At 42.0% G+C, this 25,229-nt stretch overlaps 1 protein-coding gene and 1 long non-coding RNA gene across 14 annotated transcripts in view; one reads left to right on the forward strand and one right to left on the reverse strand.

The window, feature by feature from the left end:
• Positions 1-25,229, forward strand: part of CADPS (calcium dependent secretion activator) — a 499,139-nt gene that overhangs the window by 142,604 nt on the left and 331,306 nt on the right. The window lies entirely within an intron of this gene.
• Positions 5,327-7,580, reverse strand: LOC128591996 (uncharacterized). Its single transcript, XR_008381733.1, has 2 exons — positions 7,515-7,580; positions 5,327-5,779 (listed from the first exon to the last, which is right to left on the reverse strand). It is a non-coding gene; the product is annotated as an uncharacterized LOC128591996 (long non-coding RNA).

The raw sequence follows: 25,229 nt of genomic DNA on the forward strand, positions 1-25,229 counted from the left end.
AATTATGTTTGACTTCTGCAATTACAAGAAGTGTTCAAATGTAATTTGTATTCACCATTTGTTATAAGCATATATTGAGTATTATAATTTTAATACAGTTTTTTCCTTTCTTAAAATGTATATACATTTTTTGGCACCCTCTGTATATCCTAACAAGGTAGGTATGTGTGTGTTTTACCAAATCTTTTCTTAATCTTTTCTATATTGCCTGCTCTTTTTTCCCCCTAAAATTTGTTGGAGGAAAAGACAGTTCAGCTGAGGACTCAATTCTGCAGATTGGCTAATTATAATTATGATTTTAATGAGTGTGTCTAATCAATGGAGACTGCTTAAGTTGATGTGTGCTTCACTCATTTAACTTCCACTGTGTCAATACAAGCATTTCCTGGTTAAATTTTTCAAAATATTTAGCAAAGGCACACAGGGTTCACAGCATAGTTGAATGATCAGAAATGCTTGTTCTTATTACATCATAGCTTGGATATCACCTGGCCAACTGGATGACCTGGGCAATGTGAGCACCTTCCCGACTGGACCTAGTGCCCCCCAGAATTAAACCAAAATTGTTCTTGGGAGGAAAAGCACCTATAAAAGCATGCATAAAATTCAAATTACAAAGATTTTAAAAATTAAACCAGGAGTTGGTAAATATTTTAGACGTTGGGAGCCCTACAGTCTTTAAGCAATACCAATTGCTTAAATCTGTCATTCTAGCAAAAACATTCATAGACAATAAATAAAGTTATGGGCATAGCTGTGTTCTAGTAAAACTTTATTTATAAAAACAGTTAGCTGGCCAGGTGTGGTGGCTCACGCCTATCACTCTGGGAGGCTGTGGTGCGTGAGTTGCCTGAGATCAGAAGTTTGAGTCCAGCCTGAGCAAGAGTGAGACACAGTCTCTGTTAAAAATAGAAAACTGATCAGGCATAGTGGTGCACACCTATAGTCCAGGCCACATGGGAGGCTGAGGCAAGAGGATTGCTTAAGCCCAAGACATTGAGGTTGCTGTGAACTAGGATGATGCCACAACACTCTACCCAGGGCAATAGAGTGAGACTCTCCATCTCAAAAACAAAAAAACAAATAAAAACCCATCAAGTAGCACATTCAACCCAAGGGCTGCAGTTTGTCAACCCTTGAATTAATTATCACATCATAACAGCCAGGATTATTTACTTCCCAAAAAATTGCCCTATGAATATAGGATTTTAACTTTTCAGCTCAAAAAGTTTTAATATAAAATTTAGCCCATCTATTCTGTGAAAAATGGGAAGTTATGGCTGTTTATAACATTGGAACTGAAGACAGAGTCATTATATATGTATAACATGGAAGCCAAGAATGTGATGTCAGAGTCTTTATATCCTAGACTCACAGGTTATACTTCTTACCAACTCAGCTATAAATCCTGGAGAAGTCACAACTGTAAGCATCAGCATCTATAAAATTATAACATTAACATAATGTGCTTTACTACATTTATTATGAGTCTGTGAAAGGTAATGCTTGGTATAGGTGTCTTTTTTAAAATACTGGCTATCATCATTTATTATTGTTGCCTCTTGAGCCAAGACTTCATATATAATTAGGGGTTTACCATGGGTTGATCTTTTTTAGAATTTTACAGATAAGAATAGTTTAACTTTAGAATAGTTATAATTTAGCTCTAGTATTATGCAGAAATTAAACATGGAATATCAGGGTTAAAACATAGGAATCTACATAGATTTAGTTTTGCCTTCTGGTTCTACTACCCTGTTTCCTCGAAAATAAGACAGTGTCTTATTTTAAGGTGTGCTCCCAAAGATGTGCTAGGTCTTATTTTCAGGGGATGTCTTATCTTTCCTGTAAGTAGGTCTTATTTTCGGAGGATGTCTTATTTTCGGGAAAACGGGGTACTTACCGTGTGATCTTAAGTCAGTCTGTTGACCTCCCTGAGTCTCACTTTCTGCACACATAAAATAAGAATATTAATAATACCCCTCTGATGAGGTAGCTACTCCTAGTTAATACTACATATTAGTTACCATTAATTAACCAAATTCTCATGTCTTGAGAAAATTCCATTTTGCCTGATGCTTTGGAATCGGTTTTTTAAATAAAATAGTTAATTACACTATGTTTGGGAACAACTGAAGAGAAGCACCTTCAAGAGTGCACAATGCAATTTGAAGGAAAAAACTAATATGCAAGCAAAATTTTTCCACCATACAAAGTCAATATGTGAAACAATAGTCAATTGTAATCTATGGTGGCAGCTTGAATCTGAACTCAGCTATTTATTATCTATGTAACCTTTAGCAAGTTAATTAACTTCTCTATAAAGCAGAGATATTAATGACTACCCCGATAGAAATAAGGTTTGTAAAGAGCCTGCCGTATGATAGAAACTCTGTAAATGATCGCCTGGATCAGTCAAGGTAGTTGGTGGCTATGGGGGCAGGGAAAATAGCACTCTATATAATGAGCTTTAGATGCTGGAGGACTTTGGAGATCACAGATAACAATGGAATTTGATTGGTCAGTGGCCACTCCATTGAAGAGATATTGGTTGACCTAAGTTTGAATGAGGAGACTGCTGAGGCTTAATGAAGAGAGTTATGAGAGATGTCTGCTATCTTCTTTAACCCGATGATGGACTAGCATAGAGAAGAAATCGTATCATAAATACAGTGTGGTTGATTGAATAAACTATTCTCAATTTTTCACTCCCCTGCATTAAAAGTAAACACCCTACCATGGCTTATGGGGCTTTAAGTGAACTTCTCCACCTCTTGACTTTGGGCCTAGCCATCATGCTTGCTTTGTCAATGGGCTCCCATCAGACTTAAAGACTGGAGGGCTTGGCATGTGCTTGGTTATGTGGTTTTGCTGCTATCACACTTTGGTGAGCTTCCAGGAGAAGAACATGCCTCAGATAACTGTCCCCCTGCTAGCCTAGGCCTTAAGTATTATACATATGGGACAAACCTTACGGAACAGCCTGGAATCAAGTCCAGCCAACCCCACAGTCTAAAGTAACCCACAGTCTAAAACCTACAACTCTGCCAAGTCTAGACCAGCCAACACCAGTCAACTCACAGACCCAAGAACATAACAATAAACATATGTTGATATAAGTCAGTAAGTTCAAGGGTGGTTTGTTATCCAGCATTATTATGGAATGGCTGACTAACACACATTTAAAATAAGTATGCATTATGAGTAGCAGCCACTAGTGAAATACAGATATAATTATAATGGGGTTTGTTAACTACCAACCTCTCTTTATTATGACATCTGTCCTGATTCAGAATCTCTTCTTTTGCCTCCCCCTTATTCTGTATTCAACCTGAATTTTTCGCTTTTCTGAACTATACTGGTATAACTTCTTCCTGGCATCAATACCAATATGTTTACTTTAAAATACAATTTCTGGGGCAGTGCCTGTGGCTCAGTGAGTAGGGCACCGGCCCCATATGCCAAGGGTGACGTGTTCAAATCCAGCCCCAGCCAAACTGCAACAAAAAAATAGCCGGGTGTTGTGGCGGGCGCCTGTAGTCCCAGCTGCTTGGGAGGCTGAAGCGAGAGAATCGCGAAAGCCCAAGAGTTAGAGGTTGCTGTGAGCCATGTGAAGTCATGGTACAATGAGACTCTGTCTCTACCAAAAAAAAAAAAAAGGCAACTTCTGTGAAATTGGAAGAAAGAGAGAGAAAGGTTGGTGGATGTAAAAATTTGAAAACTTAGGGTAGATGGTTTTCCTCATTACTTAAGAGTAAGAGTGGAATCTGAATAAATTTGTGAACTGGAAAAGAGATCAGAAGTCTGAAATCTGTATTTATGGTGAGGCTGAGGAAACTGAACAGGGGTCATTTAAAAACTCAAAGCCCTTGTCTTTATCAAGGGTACACTTATTTTACAGTTGTGATGCCTGTATTGGTTAGCTATTACTGCATAACAAACTATTCTCAAACTCAATTGTATAAAACAAGAAACAGTCAGTATTGTTCACAAGCCTACAAAAACTGGGTGGTTCTTCTGGTCTTAGCTGTATTCACTTATGTATTAAATACAATATTTGTCGTCCCTGGAGTGTTTGGTAGGAAGTTTTTTCTATTTGAGTGTCAGATGACTATAGATTGATCTAGGATAATATCAGCTGGGATGATTCCACACCCTGTACTTCTTCACATGGCCATTGGACAGGGTTCTAAGAGAGTACAAGAGTGCAAGGTCTCTGGAAGTCTTGGTTTAGAACTGTCACGCTGTCACTTCTATCCCATTCTATTGGCAAAAGAAGTGACAAGACTAGCCGAGATTCAGGGAGAGGAGCAACAGACTCCATCTCCTGATAGAGGAGCTATGAATTCACATTGCAAATGGTGTGACTACAATCAGAATGAAGGATTAAGCTACTTTTCAATCAATAGCAGTTTCTCAGGCCGCAATTATTGATATGCCTTAGTATATAAATGTTTAAAGCAATATGTGCTCAATTTATTTTAGTGAACAGGCAATGGTTTATTGGAAAACAATGTTTTTATTGCTAGAATTAAAAAAATAATACTAAATATAACGTGGAATTAGGCCCTGAAGGTCAGTGACCTCTCCCAAGGAAAAGGGAATCAACGATTTTTAACATGGAAGTATTTTTGTTCTCAGGAAACTATTAGCAAATGTAGAAAGATAAGTGCAATAATGTTTTTACTTGGCAGTTTGGAGAGTCATCAGCTTGTTTTTATTCTTTCAAATGCATTTCAGAGAGAAGAACATGTTTTCTTTCTGATCCCTTTCTCACTGAGAAACACTGACTACTTCCTATGTCAGTCTAAGATGGGCAGGCAGTGCTTTTCTATCTTAAAATACTGTCTTGATTACAATAAAATCAGCAAAACCTGATTTTTTGAAGTGAGAAAAGTGAGGTGAGAGCAAAATTAGGTGTGTGACACTGGATGCACCATTAATGATGAACAACATTCAACATGAATTGAGTGTCTGTCATACCCAGACACTGTTCTAGGGACTGAGGATATAACGGTGATTATGATAGGCAAAATTCCTACTCTTATGAAGCTGATATTTAATGGATGAGACAAGGGTAAAAAAAGATAAACAAGTATATCATGTTGTACCAAGAGATAAGAGTGACAAAGAAAAACAAAGCAGATTGAGGGGCCAAGAAAAACGGGCAGAAGAATGGGCCCTGGACAGATCACACACCGTATCTGAGGCCATAGTTAGGAGGTTGAATTTATTCCAAGTATGATGAGAAGCTCTTAGGGATTTGTTAGTGAGGGACTGACAAGTTCCATTCACATCAGTGGAAGCAAAGAGGAGAAGATCAGTATCTATGAACTCTTTGTATGACTGATTTATTTATTTGGTTTTAAAAGTTTGATAAAATTGTAGTTTGAAGGTAGAATCATTTGCTCTGGTTTGTCGCAGTCCCTGTGGCCCTGGTCTCGATCACCACAGGAAGGAACCAGGAGTGACTCGGATTAGAAGTCTAAGCTTGCAGGAGGCGGGCTAACTTTGCTTGCAGGGTAGCCCCGAGCAACCTCTGTAGTAGCCTTTTATTGAGACAGTACAAGACAGGTGAGGGGAGCATTAAACAATGACCACGTGCCTAAGGATTGCCATGGGCTTGGGCCCTTTCTTTGCAAGGAGCACCTGTGGACAAATCATCCGAGGGTCCACCCCACAGCTGCAAATCATCTTGCTCGGAGGTTGTCTGCTTGGCGTCCTCCACAGTGGTTCTTGTATTTCTGCAAGTTGTCCATGTATGCAATAAAGAATTCTACTAGAAAGAAATAAAGAGTTCTTTTCTTATCCCAGCATTTCCCACCCACCTTTTTTTACATCTTACTCAGTATAACTTCTTATGAAGGAAAAAAAAAAGATGGCAATTACTTTTTTCTTATGTAATGACTTTCAACACTTAGGTTTATTCTTAACATTCGTTTCTTCTGTAAGATGAGATGGAAAGTTGTAGCATTAATGGATCAGGTCTAGGTATGCAGGAAATAAAAATGCTTACTCCATGAAATTATCTCTGAGGAGAATTGCCTGCAAATGATCCCAAATGATTAGTTCAGTGTCTAAGATTTGTTCTGGGGATGTTTCACCTACTAAATACTCTTATTTTTTAAAGTTATTTTTAATTTCAAAATGTTAATGGGGTACAAATGTTTTTGTTACATGGGTGCCTTTTATAATACTTAAGTTGGGGCTTTTGGTGTGCCCATCACCCAAATAGTGTTCTTTGTACTCTGATAGGCAGGTTTTAAATCCCTCACTCCTCTCCCTCCCTCCTTCCTGACAGCCAATGAGCTTTACCTCTCTTTATGCCTGTATATGCCCATTGATTAGCTCCCAATTATTAGAGAGTACATGTGGTGTTGGTTTTTCCATTAGGCTAATTGTCTCCAGTTCCATCTAAGTTGTTGCAATAGATTATTTCATTCCTTTTTATGGCTGAATAGTACTCTATGGCATATATACCAATACCACATTTTCTTAATCCCTCATGAATTGATGGGTTGATTTTGCATCTTTATAATTGTGCTGCAATAAACGGTAAAGTGCAAGTGTCTTTTTGACAAAAATACTTTCCTTTGGGTAGATACCCAGTAGTGGGATTGCTGGGATAGTTGGTAAGTCTTTATTGGGCTCAAGCTGTCCTCAGTACCATGCTGTTCTGGCTGCTAAAGCCGTATAGTAGAATTTGATGCTTCCAGATATGTTCTTTTTGCTGAAGCTTGTTTTGGATTCAGGCTTTGGGTTTGGTTTGGTTTGTTCTCCTTTTTTGGTGCCCAGAGATGTGATGTTAAGTTGTTAATTTGTGATCTTTCTGCCATTTTCTTGTAGACATTTAAGACTGTGAATTTATCTTTTAGGCCTGCTTTTTCTGTATCCCATACATTTTGATAGCTTACCAAAATCTTAGCAGGAACCATTTACTGCTTTTTCTGTTTATCCCTTTCATGCATTTCTTAATACATTCATTACCAATGTATATACCCTTAACAGATCTATAGTAGTGTTGTGACTATTTTAAATCTTTATGTACATCATACTGAACTGTAATTTTCTACCACTGCTTTTTTGATTCATCATTCTGTTAGATTCATTCATACTGATATATGTAGCTCTGTTTGTTCATTGTCTAGATTATATCTCAATTTGGATATACTTTCATTTAACCCAATAAAGATTCTAAGTTTCTGCTATGACAAAACATACGCTGTTATAAATGTCTCTATGCATGGCTCCTTAGGCACACCTATACAAATTTCTCCAAGGAACATACCTAGAAGAATAATTACCAGGTCATAAGGTAATTATATCCTAAAGTTATTAACATTACACATAATGCTTCATTTAGTTGTACATTTCCTTGAATAGAATTTAAGTAATTATTGTAATTTTTACAACTAGCCACAGTTCAAAAGTAAAATTGTATTATAATGGAGTAACTCCTGCATTGCTGTGGGAACGATGAAATTCATAAATTCTACTCATTAGTACATACATACCCAAGAGAAATTCACATATTTGTCCACCAAAAGATATGCAGAAGAATATTTTTAGCAGTTTCATTCTTATAATCAGAAAAAAAATATTCATCAACAGTAGAATGGATGTACTATGGCATATTCATACAATAGAATACCATGAAAAAAAAAAAAAAAAGAACAAGTACTGTCATGTTCAACCAAAAGGACGACTCTCACATAGAAAGAAAATATCCCAATACCATAAGTACATATAATAAAATTTCATTTACATGACGTTTAAGATCAGAAAAGACTAATCAATGGTGTTCAAAATCAGAGCAGTAGTTACATCGGTAAGAGAAGTGGGAAGGTAGTGTGCAGATATGTAGGTATTGATTTAAAGATGCACTGGGGCGCTTCTGAAATGACAGAAATGTTCTACATCTGTCATGTCCAAAATACCAGCAACCTCATTATATAAAATTTGAAATTCAGTTTTTCAATTGCACCAGCCACATTTCTAGTACTCGATGTGAGTACTGACATGTGACTTATGGCTGCTAAAATGGATAGCACAGACACAGAACATTTCTATCATCACAGAAAGCTCTTTGGGGTGGCTTTGTTCTGTATCTTGAGTTGTTTGATGATTACATGGGTGGGTGCATATATAAAAATTCATCAAACTGCACCCTTCAAATTTGTGCTTTATTTTATGTATGCCTCATAAATAAAATATGCTTCAAAATAAACATGTTATGCCTCATAAAATGAAAGGAGAGAGCAGGAAGGAAGAGAAAAAAGAAAGAGGTAAAACCCAAATCTTTCAGGGTCTTTTTCATTTAAATTTTGAATGTAATATATGACATAACCTCCGGGAAAAAATGCAAAAGAGCTCTGTACAAAAGTAACAAGTTAATAAGACTTTTGAAATGGAGATTATTTTTCATTAACTTTAATTAGGCTCCTTCTAAGTTCACAGGTTTGGCAAATTATCAGACCAAAAATAAAAACCTTAGGCTCATCTCTCAGACAAGTTTCTTCAAATTCTGCAGCATCCATGGATACTCTCCTGGAGTCATTACCTCGGTTTCATTTCTGCAGAACTAATTTCTGTTGCTAATCTGATTCCATCGTGAAGCACGGGCTCAGTCATTTTCTGTCCAACACCAGCGTCTTTCTTTGTGCGGGGATGCACACCCCCAACCCTGAGTGAAGATGTGCAGAGTGATGAGTTGGATTAGCCTGTCTGATTCCTGCTTTATGAAACTTAATTGGAGGTATAACTTTAATCTTTGTCACAGAACCCAGATTAACCCATCGCCTATCTTAAATATGCAATAAAGTACGCATTTCATTATATATTTTTTAGATTACCAAGGAGCATAAGACGGAAGCAGTCGAGTATTGTAGGTCAAAATAGACAGGCTCACACTGGAGATAAACACATGCCCTCCATTGCAGGGAAGCAGAGCAGAATGAATCTTAAGAGATGTGTGACCTTGGGCAACTTCTTACTCTCCCAGAGGCTCAGTCTCCTTACTTCCTGTCTCCTCTGACTCTGCCAGACACAGTTGTTATCTCCCTTCTGTTTGTTTCCACCACAAGACTTTGCAACCCCTGGGAAAGTACCGAGTCCAGTTGTCCTGTGACTTAGTCCCAGCCCGCCATCTCCCTCTGAGTCTCTGAGCTTCAGGAGGTGGTGCATGTTCCTTGCCTTAGGCCGTTCCCTGGCCTGCAGGAAATTTCAAAAGAGATTTGTCAAATAAACAAATCAGCGAGCAAATGAAGTAATGCTATGTTACCTATTGCCATGTAACACATTCCCAAAACTTAGTGGCTTAAAACAACACATATTCTTTATCTCACAGTTTCTGAGGGTCGGGAATCTGGGCAGAGCTTAGCTGAGTCCTCTTGCTTCAGGCTCTCTCACAGGCTGCTAGGAAGGTGCCAGATGGAATCACAACCTTCCTAAATAAAGCTGTATCCAAGCTCACTCTGTGGTTGTTGGAAGGGTGTGGTGCCTTGTAGCCCATGGGACTGAGGCGTTCATTTCCTTGCCATAGGGGACTTTGCAACACGGAAGCCTGTACCAGCAACAGAGAGCGTCTGCTAGCAAGACAGAAGTCACAGTCTTTTCTAACTTCATCACAGGAGAGACAGGCCATGGCTTTTGTTGAAACCAATTGTTAGAAGCAGTCACTAAGTCCAGGCCTCACTCAAGGGGAAGAGATTATACAAGGGTATGAATACCCAGGCAGAGTTTGTTAGTGGCCATGTCAGAAGCTGCCTGCCAAAACACCTACTTCACAAGACTATGAGGAAATTCAGACTGAGACAGTGTCTGTGCCACGTGTGATGTGCTGGCTGTCTGCTCTTCTAGATCATTCTTCCTCCATGAACAACACACTGCCCCTGCATTCTTTTCATCTTTCATGTTTCAGCTTAAATGCCACTGCCCACAAAGGGCCCTCAGTGAATTTTAGAGCCTGATCCCTGAGCAATTCTTTTATCCCAGCACCCTATTTATTTCCTTCTGAGGATAAATACATTTATAACGTATTACTTATAGTCAGGCTCTTCCACCTGGAAGTGAACTCCAGGGGGACAGTAATCAGCCTGTCTGGTTGTTCCTCTGTTACCAGTGCCTCACACATGGTAGGCACCATCACAACAAGGATGTTGACTTTGAGTTTGGTTTTGGTCATCTCCCTTTCCTGTTTTCCTTTCCAGCTTCTTCAGACCTCTCAAGTAGCCACCAGGGCCATAACAATCGGAAGGCCAAGCCAATTGCACCATGTGTTGGATGGCCCACCCACTCACCAAGCCCTCTCCCCTATCCAACATGTATTTTAAAAGACTAAAACTATGGGAGTGAGCAGTTCTGGGTTCTGGTTATGTTTATACTGCCAATCATGTTATCTTGGACACATCACATTTAAATCTCTGTCAAATACACTGGTCAAACTCCTGAAAGGAGGTCTATTAGAAATCTAATCCAGACCTTGACCATGGATATTGGATTGTCAGAAGTCAGAGCTATCTCATACCTATGCCAAATTCCCTTTCTCTTCCAAGCCTTTAAAACTAAAACATTTAATGGCCCAGGATATGGCTTTTGTGCAATGTTGCAGAAGACATCAGGAAAGACTATATAACTTGGTGGTAAAGATAGCAGGTTCTGGAAGAGCAGAAAGAGACCTGCAGGCAAAAGACAGTTTGTTTCTCCTTCAGCGTCTGGTCTCCAGGTGGGCTGCGGCCTCCAGGGACCTCGTTGCAGGAGTGGCCTGCAGAATCCTCATGGCAGAATGTTTTTTGTCACCAACTGAGCTCTCAGTGTCCTAGGTAAGCACGTGTAGTAAGAAATGAGCGTGGACTCTATGGTATATATATCCAGCACTCTGGATCCATTCCCTGAACATGGGAAGTGGGATTGGGGCGAGTTTCAAAGAGTGAGGAGTATGAGGGCCTGAGAGAAGCTCTGTGTTGGACTAGATCACTGTTGACCTTCTTGCCTGGATAATCCGAGGTTTTAGGTGGCTGTCCTGTGCATCTCAGGGTGCTGACCGCTTCCTGACCTCTACTCAGTAGACACTGGTAGCAACCCCCCCACCCCACCCCACCCCACCCCACACACACACACACTATGAATACCAAACCCCACCCCACCCCACCCCCACACACACACACTATGATACCAAACCCCACCCCCCCCACACACACACTATGACTACCAAACCCCACCCCACCCCACACACACACACACACACACTATGACTACCAAACCCCACCCCACCCCACACACACACACACACACACGATGACTACCAAACCCCACCCCACCCCCCCCCCACACACACACACTATGACTACCAAACCCCACCCCGCCCCACACACACACACACTATGACTACCAAACCCCACCCCACCCCCCCCACACCCACACACTATGACTACCAAACCCCACCCCACCCCACACACACACACTATGACTACCAAACCCCACCCCACCCCACACACACACACTATGACTACCAAACCCCACCACACCCCACACACACACACTATGACTACCAAACCCCACCACACCCCACACACACCACACACACACACTATGACTACCAAACCCCACCCCACCCACCCACACACACACTATGACTACCAAAACCCACCCCACCCACCCCACCCACACACACACTATGACTACCAAACCCCACCCCCCCCCCACACACACACACTATGACTACCAAACCCCACCCCACCCCACCCCACACACACACACACACTATGACTACCAAACCCCCCACACACACACACTATGACTACCAAACCCCACCCCACACCCCCCACACACACACACTATGACTACCAAACCCCACCCCCCATCCCCCCCCCACACACACACACACTATGACTACCAAACCCCCCTCACCTCACCCCACACACACACTATGACTACCAAACCCCACCCCACCCCACCCACACACACACACACACTATGACTACCAAAATGCCCTAAGACATTGCCAGATGCTCCCAGGGGACATTGAGAGGCTGTAAATCATAGTTGGAAGCCACTGGACCAGGGGTAGAGATGTGATATCACTCAGCACAGGCTAGAAACACTGGAGAGATAACCCCACCATCTCAATGGCTAACAAATTTAAAAAGCAAAACGTTTCTTGCTCATACTACATGAGCCCCGCGGGTGACAGGAGGACTCTGCGCTTCACGTTACTGAGAGACTCACGCAGAGGGAGCAGCTAGCCTAACCAGCATTCTGAGTTGCCGTGCCGAGGGAAGAGAAAGCTCTATTGTAATTGCCCTACCAATAATTATATGCTTCATCTCAGAAGTTTTACAGCATTTGCTCTAACACCCCACTGGCTAGAACTACTCTTCCCCCAAACACACAGAGACCAGAAAGTACAGCCTTACCACAAGCCCGGCCAAGAAGAGAACTAGAAATATAATATTTGACAAGCAGCCGTAATGACGGTAACAGGTGCAGAGAAGGTCTCTCTTCCCTGTTGATGCAGAATGAGAAAGTGTTACAGACAAGAGATGCAAGGGTACCCTGCTCTTCCAGAAAACCACAATAACAATACTGAGGTGCTAATGACTATAATTTGGATTATGCTTATTATCTGTCAGGTAACTTAATTATCACTCAATGACCCAATAAGGTAAATGCTTTTATTCTTTTCATTTTAAAGATTGTGAAATTGAGATACAAAAGGCTTCAGTAACTTGCCTAGAATCACACAGCCAGTAAGCAGCCAACCTGAGATTTGATCCAAGGTCTCCCTGACATTAAAGACTGAGCTCTTCACCCCACTTTGTAAATCAGTTTGGCTGGCATGCAAGCCCCTTTCTCAGGACAGGGTTGAATAAGCAAGCTGTCTCCTTTGTAACCATCCTGCACCTTTGGGAGTGGTTTCTGTTAGAGGCATGATTGATAACGTATTTGCAAATGTCTTCCACCCTTCTATTCCCTGACAATTTTTCTTAATGGATTTCACCATTCCTGGAGCATTTGGAAGAGGGCCCTTAGTCGCTCCCTTATGGGGTGATCAAGCTCAGAGAAACAAAATTTGTTTCCAGAAATTCAGAAACACCACTGAACTCCCTCAATTGGAGTATTAACAAAACAGGTACCTGAACTAAAATCAGGTAGTGGACTCAGCAACATGAATACTTGAGAGTGCTGTGACCACCCCCTAGAGACAGCCCCACACACGAAGGCCAGGAGGTTAAATACAAAAGCATGTCATTAACATGATGCTAGGTGTTGGTACACATGTGCATTATCTCACGCAGATGGTAGTAATTCCACAGTTTCAGAGATGAGAAAACTGAAGCTGTGAAGAATTAACTAGCTGAGGTCACACAGCAGGTTTTTGGAGGGATTCCAGATTTCACTCCAAATTGAAGGCATTTATCCACAGTAATGGACAGAGAAGTTGCTTAAAGTTTTAAACATACAAACACATCACTTTCTAGGTTTGTCCGCGCTCCCAAGTCAAGCTTACAATATTTATTTTTAAAAGAAAACAGAATAAAATATAGAGAGATCAATTTCACTTTCTTCTTCCCTTGGTCAAAAAGGTTATCTGAGAAGAGTTAAATATATCGTGTCTAAGAACAAGCAGTCACATTTTCCTGAGCAACCTTTGGGATGAGATAACACAGCCACTTTCAAGTTATTATCATGGAGAGAACATTTGCATTTGGAGATGAAGTAACAGTGAGTCCAAAGTCTCCTCAGGCCTCCAACTTTAGCTTCCAATGCCATATTGGAGGGGGTTGCTGAAGAACTTGGGTAATTATTATTTCTAAAGGAGAAAGTTAAAATTATGAAAAGAGAGTAAGAAAAGAGACAATTGAGATGGGTCTCAGCATCTTTCAAAAATTTTAAATAAATTTATTTAAGGAAAAAGTGAGTGTTCTATTTAAGAAAGACTTCCCTTATTAAGTTGTGAACAGATTGTTAAAGGTAACAAGTAGCATATAAATAACATCGACCTCCCTGCAGATGTCTGAGAAGAGGCCAGTCCTTGCCGGAAGAAAACAGCCTGTCATTTATTAGCTGTGTGACCTTGGGCAGTTACTTCAGCTTAGTAAGTCTCAATTTCCCCACCTACAAAAGAACAGTAATATTTACTCTACTGGCCTTGGAGATCCATTTACATAATCAAAGGACATAATGTACATACGGCCATTTCTAATTTGATAAGAGCAATGCGAGCACAACTAAACCAAAATTAAGGTTGAGTCATTTCTGAAAAACGACTTACTCTTGAACTTACAGAAAAAGAACAAGGCCATCAGCTGGAATGTTTTCATGTTAGTTTCACTCTAGGTATAAAGGAAAGCAGGCTAAGTATTTGGGGGAGGAAGCTTCATCAGGAATTCCATTTTCTGTATTCTATTTCCACCAGATGAATCACAGACTCCCAGAGTGGAAGCATACGCTTCTAAACGAATGTTAGTCCTGCCTCTCAAGCCAATGGTTAGAATAGGCTCCCATGGTTTCTCAATCAATGTTGTGTTAGTATCATTGGTTGCAAAACCTCCCTCCAATGAGAAAAAGTGTAAGAAGCTTCACGTTTCTGCAGGTGCCTCTTTAATGGACCATTGCCCACTTCCACAGGCAGCTGTTGAGAATGACAATGTTTCTTCCGTTGAAGAGGCTACAGATTTTGAAGTCTGTGACTATTGCTATGGAGACAACTATGAAATCGGAGAAAAGCTGGGTACAGGGACTTCAAAATCAACAATGGTCCAACTCAAACTGTTCTTCTGTGTTAGTTTTGCCTGTTTTGAACTTCATATGAATGAAATTGTAAAGTGTCTACCCTCTTAGGTCTTCCTTTTTTGTTCAACTTGGGGTCTGAGATTTATTTATATTGTGACAGGTAGCAATAGTTCATTCTCATTCCCTGCTATGCAGTATTCCAGAGTGTGAATATACTAACAGCTATCACGTGTTCTACTGTTGATGAACATTTGGGTTGTTTCCAGTTTGAAGCTACTATGAACAAAGCTGCCCTGAACACTTCTCCTATCCCTGCTATCGGATGAATGTTAGCACTCACTCTTGTTTCTTTTGGGTAGATACACAGGCGTGGAATTCCAGAGATAGCTCTCTGCATATCTAGAGAGAAGAGATTTGGATATCAATATCTAGGTATTCAGCTTTAGTAGATCAAGAGCTTTGCCAAGGTAGTTTTATAAGTAAACACTGCTACAATAATATAAGAGAGTGTGGGTGCTTTACATTTTTACCTACAAAGTAGACCTTACCTATGCTATCTTAAAGCAATGACCTTTTTTGCCTGAAAAAAAACCTGTGTAAGTCCACATAACTCCCAAATGCCTACCAAGGCCAGCATGTCTGTCTGGCCTTGGTAGGCATTGGGGCTTTTCCAAGGCAGTGGAAAGAACGTAACTTTCTTGTGGAAGATTTTAGTAATCTTACTGTGCCTTTAAGAAATAAGGAGAATTTTTGTTTGAGGGTTTGTTTGTTGGTCATAGGAAAAATATAAAGGAAGCAGAAGGGTTAATTAATTACTTGGGATAAGTATTGTTTTTGCTTTCTTTTGCCAGAATCGTATATTATTTATCATCAGCCATTGATCAATATACTTAATGATCCACTTGAAGATACTGCACACCCTCCGTACAACTAGAAGCTGAGCAATCTTGGGTTCCTGTAATTAAAGAGAAGGCAAATCAGCTTTCTCAGAATATATTTCACATCATAAGATGATTTAATGACTCCCCTAGAGAGGTGAGTCCATGGTTCCTGACAGGAGGAAGCAAATACCCAATCCCCCTCAATACCCCTCAATCCTCTGGCTAAGGGCCTGGTCTACTGAGAAACTCAGGGCTGTTTGTTTTTATTTAGTCCAGGGGCATGACCCTTTCATGTCATCTGAAACCAAAGGTTTGTTTCAAATTCGAATATAGGAAAGTCAGGAGTTTCAGTTTAAGGAAAGAGGTACAAATGTTATCATTTATTTCATGAGGAGAGATGAGGAAAATTCTTCCAAACAATTAAACACAAAAGCTCTTCCATGTACTCAAAGTGACTCTCTCTGTCACTGCCCCCACCCTGGACATCTGCCAGGCCAGAGTCACCACCAGCAGCTGCAGACAGTGACAGCCCAGCAGGTCCTCATCGCACAGCCCTCCCCTGTCTGTCCCTCCTGTGCGTTGGGCAGGCAGCATTCTTCACCATGGGGCGTCAGGCTCCCTTATCAGGGCCACCACATTAAGAGCCCAGTGTTTGAATCCAGATCCTGGCAGGTTCTAACAGTGTGAACTTGGGAAAACTGCTTTTGCCTCTGCGTCTCAGTTCCCGTCTCTGAAATGGGGTGGCCAAAACACTTGCTAGTCGGCCTGTGAGTGTGAAGTGGGATCCTGTAATGCTGCTGCCGCTGCTCCCATGGTCTGGATGGTCTGTCTGTGTGACATTGATTTAGAAACAGGGATGGGTATATTTTCTTTAGCAGTTATTGTAGGCTTACCTATGGGGCTTCCCACATGGTATGAACTAATTAAATAACCATAATAGCAAATGTACCAGTGATTTCCAGATACCAGGCAGTGTCTAAGCATTTTGTACCTATTAACTCATTTAATCATCATACAACCCTATAAGGTGGGTCCTAGTATCATCTTTGTTTTAATGGTTGAGGAAACTGAGACACAGAGTTAAGTAAACTGTTCAAGATCTCAGAGTGAATTAGTGTAAAAATTGGGCTTCATACTCAGAGACTCTCTCTGTTTTTGCTATACTATACTTTTCCCTTTGAATGTTTTTGTGATAATTTACTGGGGCTGCAGATCACTGCTAAGAATGAAGCTCACAAACTCTCAAGCTACGCTGTCTAATATTGTAGCCACAGTCACATGTCACGCTTTAACTTTAATTAAGATTTGCTCAAAATAAAAATTCCTTGGTCACACTAACCACATTTCTGGTACTTACCAGCCAACTGGGACTCTTAACTATCATCTTGGACAGCACAGAAGTCAGCTATTTACTTTACTGCAGGCAGTTCTTTTTTTTTTTTTTTTATTTCAGAATGTTATAGAGGTACAAATGTTTTGGTTACGTGCATGACTTTGTACAGTTTGAGTCAAGGTAATAATGTGTCTATCTCCCAGATAGTGTGCCTCATGCCCATTAGGTTTGAATTTACCTGTCCCCTCCTCCTCCTTCCCACCCACTTGAATTTTACTACCATATGTCCACCTCCATGGTGAGGTTCCAATTTAAAAACAAGCACATGTGGTGTTTGTTTCTCCATTCTTGTGATACTTCACTTAGGAGGATGGCCTCTAGGTCCATCCAGATTGTTATAAAGTGTATTAACTCACGATTTTTTTTTATGGCCGAGTAATATTGCATTTTACTAATCTACTTATGTATTGATGGGCACTTGGGTTGTTTCCATATCTTTATGTTTGTGAATTGCCCTGCTATAAATATTCGAATACAAGTGCCTTTTAGAAAGAGTGATTTTTCCCCCCCTTTGGGTAAATATCTAGTAGTGGGATTGCTGGATCAAATAGTAGGTCCACTTTTACTTCCTTGAGTTATCTCCATATAAACTTTCCAAAGAGGTTGTACTAGTATGCAGTCCCACCAGCAGTGTGTAAGTTTTCCTTTCTCTCTGCAAACTAATACAAACTCTTTGGAAACTAATAAAAAGTAATACAGATCATTCTATTAGACTTTAGATTTTGAATAAAGGAAATAAGAGAGAAGTTCAGAATGGATTTTGAGGAGAAGATTGGGATGTTCACAAAGGTGTGAAGGAAGTGAAGGCAGACAAAGGGAAGTCTTCCCAGAGGCAGGCGGGGTGCCAGGACACCAGGGGAGCATGGAGGTCACTGACTAGCGTCAGATTCAAACCCAGGCTCTGTCAGGAATTAGCTGTGCAACTAGCAAGTTATGTAGCAGGGGTCTTCTTCCCTAGGTGTGTCTCAGCGTATCCTGAGGATAGTGGAGGCTGCTGGAGGGTTTTCAGCACTGGAGAGATTTGATCAGATTTGACTCTCAGGGCTACATCTTTTTGAGGTTTCTTAGAGAAAGAGAAATCCAAGTCAGCAAAGTGAGTTAGGTTACTGGTTCCCACTTGTAGACCCTTGGACAGGTGACAGTTCTTGGCAGACTTTTCCCTGATCCATCGCGAAATGAGGACGATAAAGGCTGCGTGTGGATGTGTGTGTGTACATGAATTCCACCAATTTCAACTATACCTTCTTGAGAATGCCTTAATATTTAGAAACTACTTCTTTTCTAAATTTTTTGAAATTAAAATGCCTTTTGTTTATGACATAATGTTCACAGTATTATAGTAAATAGTAGGAATTTTTTGGCCTAAACAGGCAAAATAAAATATATATCTGTGCCTTGGTTCATTTGTTTTAAAGTCATTATTTTTTAGTCCATTAAATCCCCAAATCTGGGACCTTTGGAGTTACACCCCATTCCAAGAAGCCCACGTAAAAGCTGTCGAGTTCTTAGGGGAAAAGAGAAGTAGGTTTGAGAGAGAAGCCCTGAGACACATGGATGAGAAAAAAAAATCAGGGAGGAAGGAAAAAAGAGTGAGTGGTAAACAGCAGCCCAGCAGGGCCAGTGTGCCTGGACCCCCAGCCCTGCTGTGCTGAATCCATAGTTCCACTTGGCCCCTGTCCTGGGAGAGCTCCCGAGCATCAATCCTGATCACACAAACATCAAGGTTAAGTGCATACAGGGAAGCAGTTGGCTCCCGTCTTCCAGCACCAGCAAGCCACAGGCACAGCTCCATGCACACTGCGGTACCCACATGAGGCCACCTGAACTGTGGCAGCCTCCACCCGATGCTTCTCCTTCATCTGTCCTGTCCTGGACATGTGCCTTGATTCAGACTCTCCAAAGGCTCTGCGTGACTTCTGCACCTGTCTGAGACAATAGCCACCTCAGTGCCTCTCAGACAGAGCCCGCAGAGGCAGGAAAGGAAGCCAGCAAGGTGTCAGCGTGCAGGGAGCTGCCAGGCTCAGAGCAGCCGGCTGCTTGCATTTTAAGCAGCATATGCAAATTAAATTAGCAAGGGTTCCACTTCATCTCCCGAGCAGCTCAGCCACACTCTCTAATAATTCCCAAGCCAAACTGACCCAGTTTGAAATGAAAATCAGGTTTATTTTTAGAGAGATATATTTCCCCTTGCCTGGGTCTCTGTGGATGTTTTCTCTGTTTGGCCTGATAAACATCCGAGTACATTATTCCCAGACCTGCGGAGTCCTCCTGACAGCGGCTTGATAGATCAAAGGCATAGTAGAGTCTAGCTCATGTATAATCAGATGGCAGAGGGGAGCCCCACACCCTGTGTGCCAAACGAGAGCTGTCTACACTGTGTTCATTTTCCTCCACCTGTCTGCCAATGTCAAGGTTAGCATCAGGGTCCTTTGAACTGGGGAAACCTGGAGTTCAAGGCAATACTCTGGTTTAACAGAATTTACTGGCATTCTTTGGATACCTATAACCTTTTCTCCTAATAAAATTCTAGTCAGTATGAATTGCCTCCTGCAGCACAGTCCAAGAATGTTTTTCATCCTAGCTGAAGGCTCTGTACTTTTCCTCTGTAGCACTTTCCTTAAGGAATTATTCACAGAATTGTGTGATTAACATCTGTCCCTTTTTTTTTCTTTTTTTTTTTTATTGTTGGGGATTCATTGAGGGTATAATAAGCCAGGTTACACTGATTGCAATTGTTAGGTAAAGTCTTGCAATCATGTCTTCTGTGAGCTTTTGTGGATGGTCCCAGCTATCTCTGGCTTGCCCCATCACTATTCAAAGCCTAGTACTATATTAAGTCCTCAACAAATGAATAAAATTAGCAGCTAGATCAGTGGCTCTCAGCTGGGGACAATTTTGACACCACTGCCTTCCTCCCCCAGCAATTGTCAGTCTTTGTTTCCACTAGCGGTACAAGGTTCCGCCATAGGAATGTTGTAGAAGCTAAAGGCCAGATGCTGCAAAACACCCCACAGGGCATGGGACAGCCCACCACAACAACATATTACCAAGCCCCAAGTGTCGACTGAGGCTGAGAAAGCCTGTGCTGGGTAAACTGGTTCCTGTGTGTCCAGCTGGGCTCTCTTGGCCATGGAAACTACCAGGTACCAACTTCTTGGTCAGACTTGTACACCACATCACCCTGACCAGAAAAGAAGTCATTTCTCTTAGATTTTCCTCCACGTAGTAAGGATAGGAACTGACTTACTCAAAGGCAAATGAGCCTGTGGCTATACTGCAGCAGCTCACTTTCTCTGGAACCAGCCCTCATTTGCAAGACGCAGGATTTTAGGCAGGCCCTGAATCTTACCAAATGACTTCTGAGATGTTCATCTGGATGCCTGTCCTTGTTTATGAAGCCACTCGAAACAGATCTTCACCCATCACTGCTGCCAGTCTCCTCCACAAACATGTTGCCTCCCTTCTAGAACCTTCTGCAGGGACTTTCCAAGCTGCAGAAAACTTGGGGTGCCCTGCAGCTCTTGCCCCCAGAGTCAGCCATGCTGCCTTCCATAGGCAAGAGGAAGCCTCCCTCCCCAGCTCTGTGTGGACTGTTAGTTCAGCCTAGGCCACAGTGGGCACTCTGGAGCCAGTGCTGCCACTTACTAGTTTTATGACTTTGGATAAGACATTTAATTTCTCCATGCCTCAGTTTCCTCAACTGTGGATTAATGACAGTATCAGCCAATATTTAGTGGCACGTGAGCATGCGTCCTGAGTAGAGTTTTAGCACCTCACAGCTGATACTTGTTGGGGGCTATTCCTGTGTTGTTGTTATTGTGTTGTGTGTGTGTGTTGTGCTTTTGTGCCAGACTGTGATTCACACCTCATATCTGATGGTCAGTGACTACGTGAATGTGGCCTTTAACCTCCCCTGCCTCAGTTTCCTCATTTGCAAAATGGGGAATAAAATAGTACCTATTGCACAAGTTTGGTATGAACATTAAATAAACTAAAATGTGTAGAAAGCCCTTAGAAAGAGTGGCTGGCGCCAGGCGCAGTGGCTCACACCTATAATCCTAGCACTCTGGGAGGCCAAGGTGGGTGGATTGCCTGAGCTCACAGGTTCAAGAGCAGCCTAAGCCAGAGTGAGACCTCATTTCTAAAAATAGCCAGGCATTGTGGCAGGTGCCTGTAGTCCCACCTACTTGGGAGGCTGAGGCAATAGGGTCACTTGAGCCCAAGAGTTTGAGGTTGCTGTGAGCTGTCACACCACACACTCTACTGAGAGTGACAAAGTGAGACTCTGTGTCAAAAAAAAAAAAGGAAGAAAGAGTGGCTGGCCCATGGTAACTATAATTATTGTCCCGTAACATTATTATTTAAATTATTATTAAGTAAAAATAAGTAAGGTTTTGTTTGGCTTTTCTGTTGAATCTGAGTTGGAAAGTTGTCGAACAAGATAGTGATGATGTTGTAAACCAGCAGAACACTCTGGAAGTTAAGTCTGTTTCTGGAAGCTTCATAGCAAGCATAGAAGAGTTTGCTAAGTCCCTTAGGATGGCGTAATGTGGTGGCCTACAGGTGCTCACCCAGCCAAAACCTGGAGCATGCTGAACTTCAATTTTCCAAGTTTCCTACTGTTGATTGGACATAAGGCCAAGTTCTCCTCTGAGATAAAGTAAATGCCTCTACAAAATCTGTCCCTGATTAAATTCTGGCTGTGCTATCCCAGGGTAAGCATCCTTATTAGGTGGGTACCATTAGGGGGTCTCAGTGGCTTTGTCAACAAAAAAAAACTCTTGCAGGAGAGCTATCCCACTCTCCCAGGATCCCAGCCACTCTGAAGAACAGATGTGTTTTATGCCCTTTCCCCCTACACAGAGATCCGAATGTCTATTTTTACTTATCTTTTTTTAACAATCTAACACATACGATAGATAGTATGGATGGAAGAGTGACTGGCGACATGGGAAGTAAGGCAGAGTCAGCCTTCATCTCTTACAAACCGACTTTGCACATGGCAACTCTTCAACAGATGTGTAGTATTGTTGGTGCCCTTATTCTGCTGTTGTTACTTTTTGAGCAAGGATGTTTGGCTCCAGCTCTTACACCAGTCAGGATAGCCTACATTGTGCTGTGATAACAATCCAAAACCTCAATAGCCCCATGATCATATCAATGTACACAGCTATGATTTAATAATAAAAAAAAAAACCTCAGTAGCTTAAAGGAGAAGGATTCATTTCCTTTTTGTGGAATGTGACCACCACAGGATGACAAAAAAAGCTCTGTGACTCCACGATCCAGGCCGATGGTGTAGCCCTTATTTCAAATTATGCTCCCACTGTGCCACAGCAAAAGAAAGCTCCAGAGAGTCTTGCAAAGATTCTAGCCTAGAAGGGACACAGAGTGCTTTTACTCTCAACTCGTTGGCTAGAAGTGGTCCCATACTTCACCCAATCCCAAGGTTACAGGAAGTCAATTTATTCCAGGTTTACAGACAGACAGTGGAGGGCAGGAAATGTTTTGCTAACAACCAGATGAAGAGTGACCATCACAGCCATTGAGCATAATAATAGGATCAACCTTTTCTTTGGGCAATGGTTACATTTTTCAATCTGTGCAATTTTCAGGAATGCATTATCCCTATTTGCAGATTACCCAATTGCTTACATGGAACAAAGCCTCTCTGAGGATGGGATTGTGCTTGCCACTGAGGAGACAATGGGAAGCAAACACAGGCAAAAATCCCTGAGCTGCAGCCCATACAGCCACTGTGGGAGACCAGAGAGATGTAAAGATCACACCAGTGAGTTATAGTTATAAATTGAGATTTAAACTCTGAAGGAAAGAAACAGATCTTTGAGGGGAATCTGATACAGAGGTATCAGGGGCAGGGGCCAGTTTCTCTTGAGCTTGGCAAAAAAAAAAGCTGGGCCCTGTGTCTTGCCCTAGTAGTCACAGCTACTCCAGAGGCTGAAGCAGGAGGATCCCTTGAGCCTAGAAATCCAAGCCTGCCATGAGCTATGATTGTACATTGCCCCCCAGCCTGGTAACAGAGCAAGACCTCTCCTCAAAAGCCAACCAAACAAAGGAAAGGATTTGTAGGTACTCACCAAGTGAAGTAGGGAAGAAGCAAGGGACTTTAGGACATAGAGAACAGCCGGTAGGAAGGGTCTGGGCCAGGAGGAGTTCTAAAATTATGAAGGGTGGAAAAAAGGTCTGTGTGGCCAGAGCTGGCCGTAGGAGGGGTCTGACAGAAGATGTTGCCGGAAAGCCAGAGGCCATGCAGGTGCAGGTGACGTTTGGTCAGCATCTGGATCTTTGCTATGAACTGACACCTTAGAAGGACTCAGCGTAAGGAATTGGCACATTCCATGATGGCATTGCCATGATCTGTGAACTTACAGAAGAGCCCTTGGGTTTGGAAGGCCTCCTAATTCCGTTCCTTCACCAGAAATGTTCTGCAATCACAGAGCCATACCTCTACCTGCAGCATTTTAGAGCAAATTCTTTGAGCTTCTCTCCAAACCTAAAGCCCAGAGCCAGCTTCTTGTACAACAAATGTGTCCCTTTCTGTTTGCACTTCTCACATTCAAGGAAGCCTCCCACAGACTCTGGGAAGGAAATGCCATATCCACTCCCAGCAGTGTAGCTGCCTGCAGAGAGCAAAACCGCTCCTCATGCAACTGACAATATGTTGCTCCCTCCTGGGAATGTGGGTTGCACTCTGTCTTTCAGGAATGTGGGGTTAGAATGTGTCATCTCCTTAACCTTGGAGGATTGGAGTCTCCAGATATGCTGCCCAGACTTGACTCACGGAGCCCACCCCAGGCTCATGTCTACATCTTTACATGGATGAGAATAATTGAGCAATGGTTACTCACCTGGAAAGCATCTAGGGTTCTCCAGCTGACATCCTAGGCGTTACAGCTGCCTGTGCTAGAAGAGAGAAGGAGCCTGGAATGATCAAGTTCTCTGGGCATTTTTCTTCGCATTGAAAGAGAACAGTCCAGAAACGCTGTGAAGGTTATGTTTTAACTTTGTACTCTCAGAAGAAAGTGTCTGGCGCATATAAGACTCGCAAACATTTAAATAAGTGCATTTTTGAAAATGCCTCATTTGCTCATTCACTGGGCCATCATGTAGGGGGCAGTCACAGTGATTCAGCTACTGTGCCAGGTGCCAGGAATGTGAGGATCTGAACAAGATAGATGCGTTCTCAGTTCTGTGGCATTTTCATTCTGGTGAGAGAAGAAAATAAACATGTCACCGATGAAATAAGATCATTACAGATGGTGCTATTTAAAAAAAAAAGTAAAGGAAGACAATGGGATAGTGTGTCACAGGAGGTGAAGCAATTTCTTCAGAGAGCGGTAAGAGGAAAATAAAATCAGTCTAGGACATAGCATTTGGCACAAGAGCTAAACATTAAGAAGGAGGCAGCCCCAGCCTAGAAGGAAGGCAGAGGGAAGAGCACGGAGAAAATGCCACGTGCCGTAGGAACGCCCAGGGCACAGGGGCAAGTGGAAAGGGAGGGAGTCAGAAAGGTGGGCAGGAGCCACATCTTATCGGCTGTAAGAGTCCATGGTAACGGGTTTGGATTCTATCCTACCTGGAGCAGGACACTGTTGGTGAAGTTTATGCAGGGTAGTGATAAGATTTCACTTATATCTCGGAAAGATCACCGTGGCTGTTTTGTGGAAACTGTTGCTGAAGTGTGGGACAGGAAGGACGTAGGAAGACTGGGTAGGAATCTGATGTCGAGGACAAGTGGCTTGGAGATAGTGAGAAGGTGTCACATTCAATAGAAAACATGGAGATGGGCCGATGCAAATGACTGCTGAACTGGAGTTGGAATGTGAGGGGAAGAAAGAAGTAAGGATGATTCCCAGGGTTTTAAATGCAAGCCATGCGGCGATGTAGGTATTATTTTTAAAGATGAGAAAGGAGCAGTCTGCGGAGTGGGTGGAGTCAAGATTTCTCTCTCATGCAAGTTATCTTTGATGTTTCTGGCGTATATATAAGTGGATATGTTTGGGAGGTGTACAAATACATACGGAGCTCAGGGCCAGAGGTGTGATTGGAGTATCTGGTTGTATAATAAATGCCAAACCACGAGACTCGTTTGTTACCAGAACATTTGGCATTTCTCTCTTCATCACTTCAGCAAATATGTGTTTAATGCAATAGCGTGTGCGATTCTGTATCATGTCTCGTAGTGGCAAGTGAGCAATGCA

Source organism: Nycticebus coucang, chromosome 8, assembly GCF_027406575.1.
Source record: "Nycticebus coucang isolate mNycCou1 chromosome 8, mNycCou1.pri, whole genome shotgun sequence".
Taxonomy (NCBI): domain Eukaryota; kingdom Metazoa; phylum Chordata; class Mammalia; order Primates; family Lorisidae; genus Nycticebus; species Nycticebus coucang.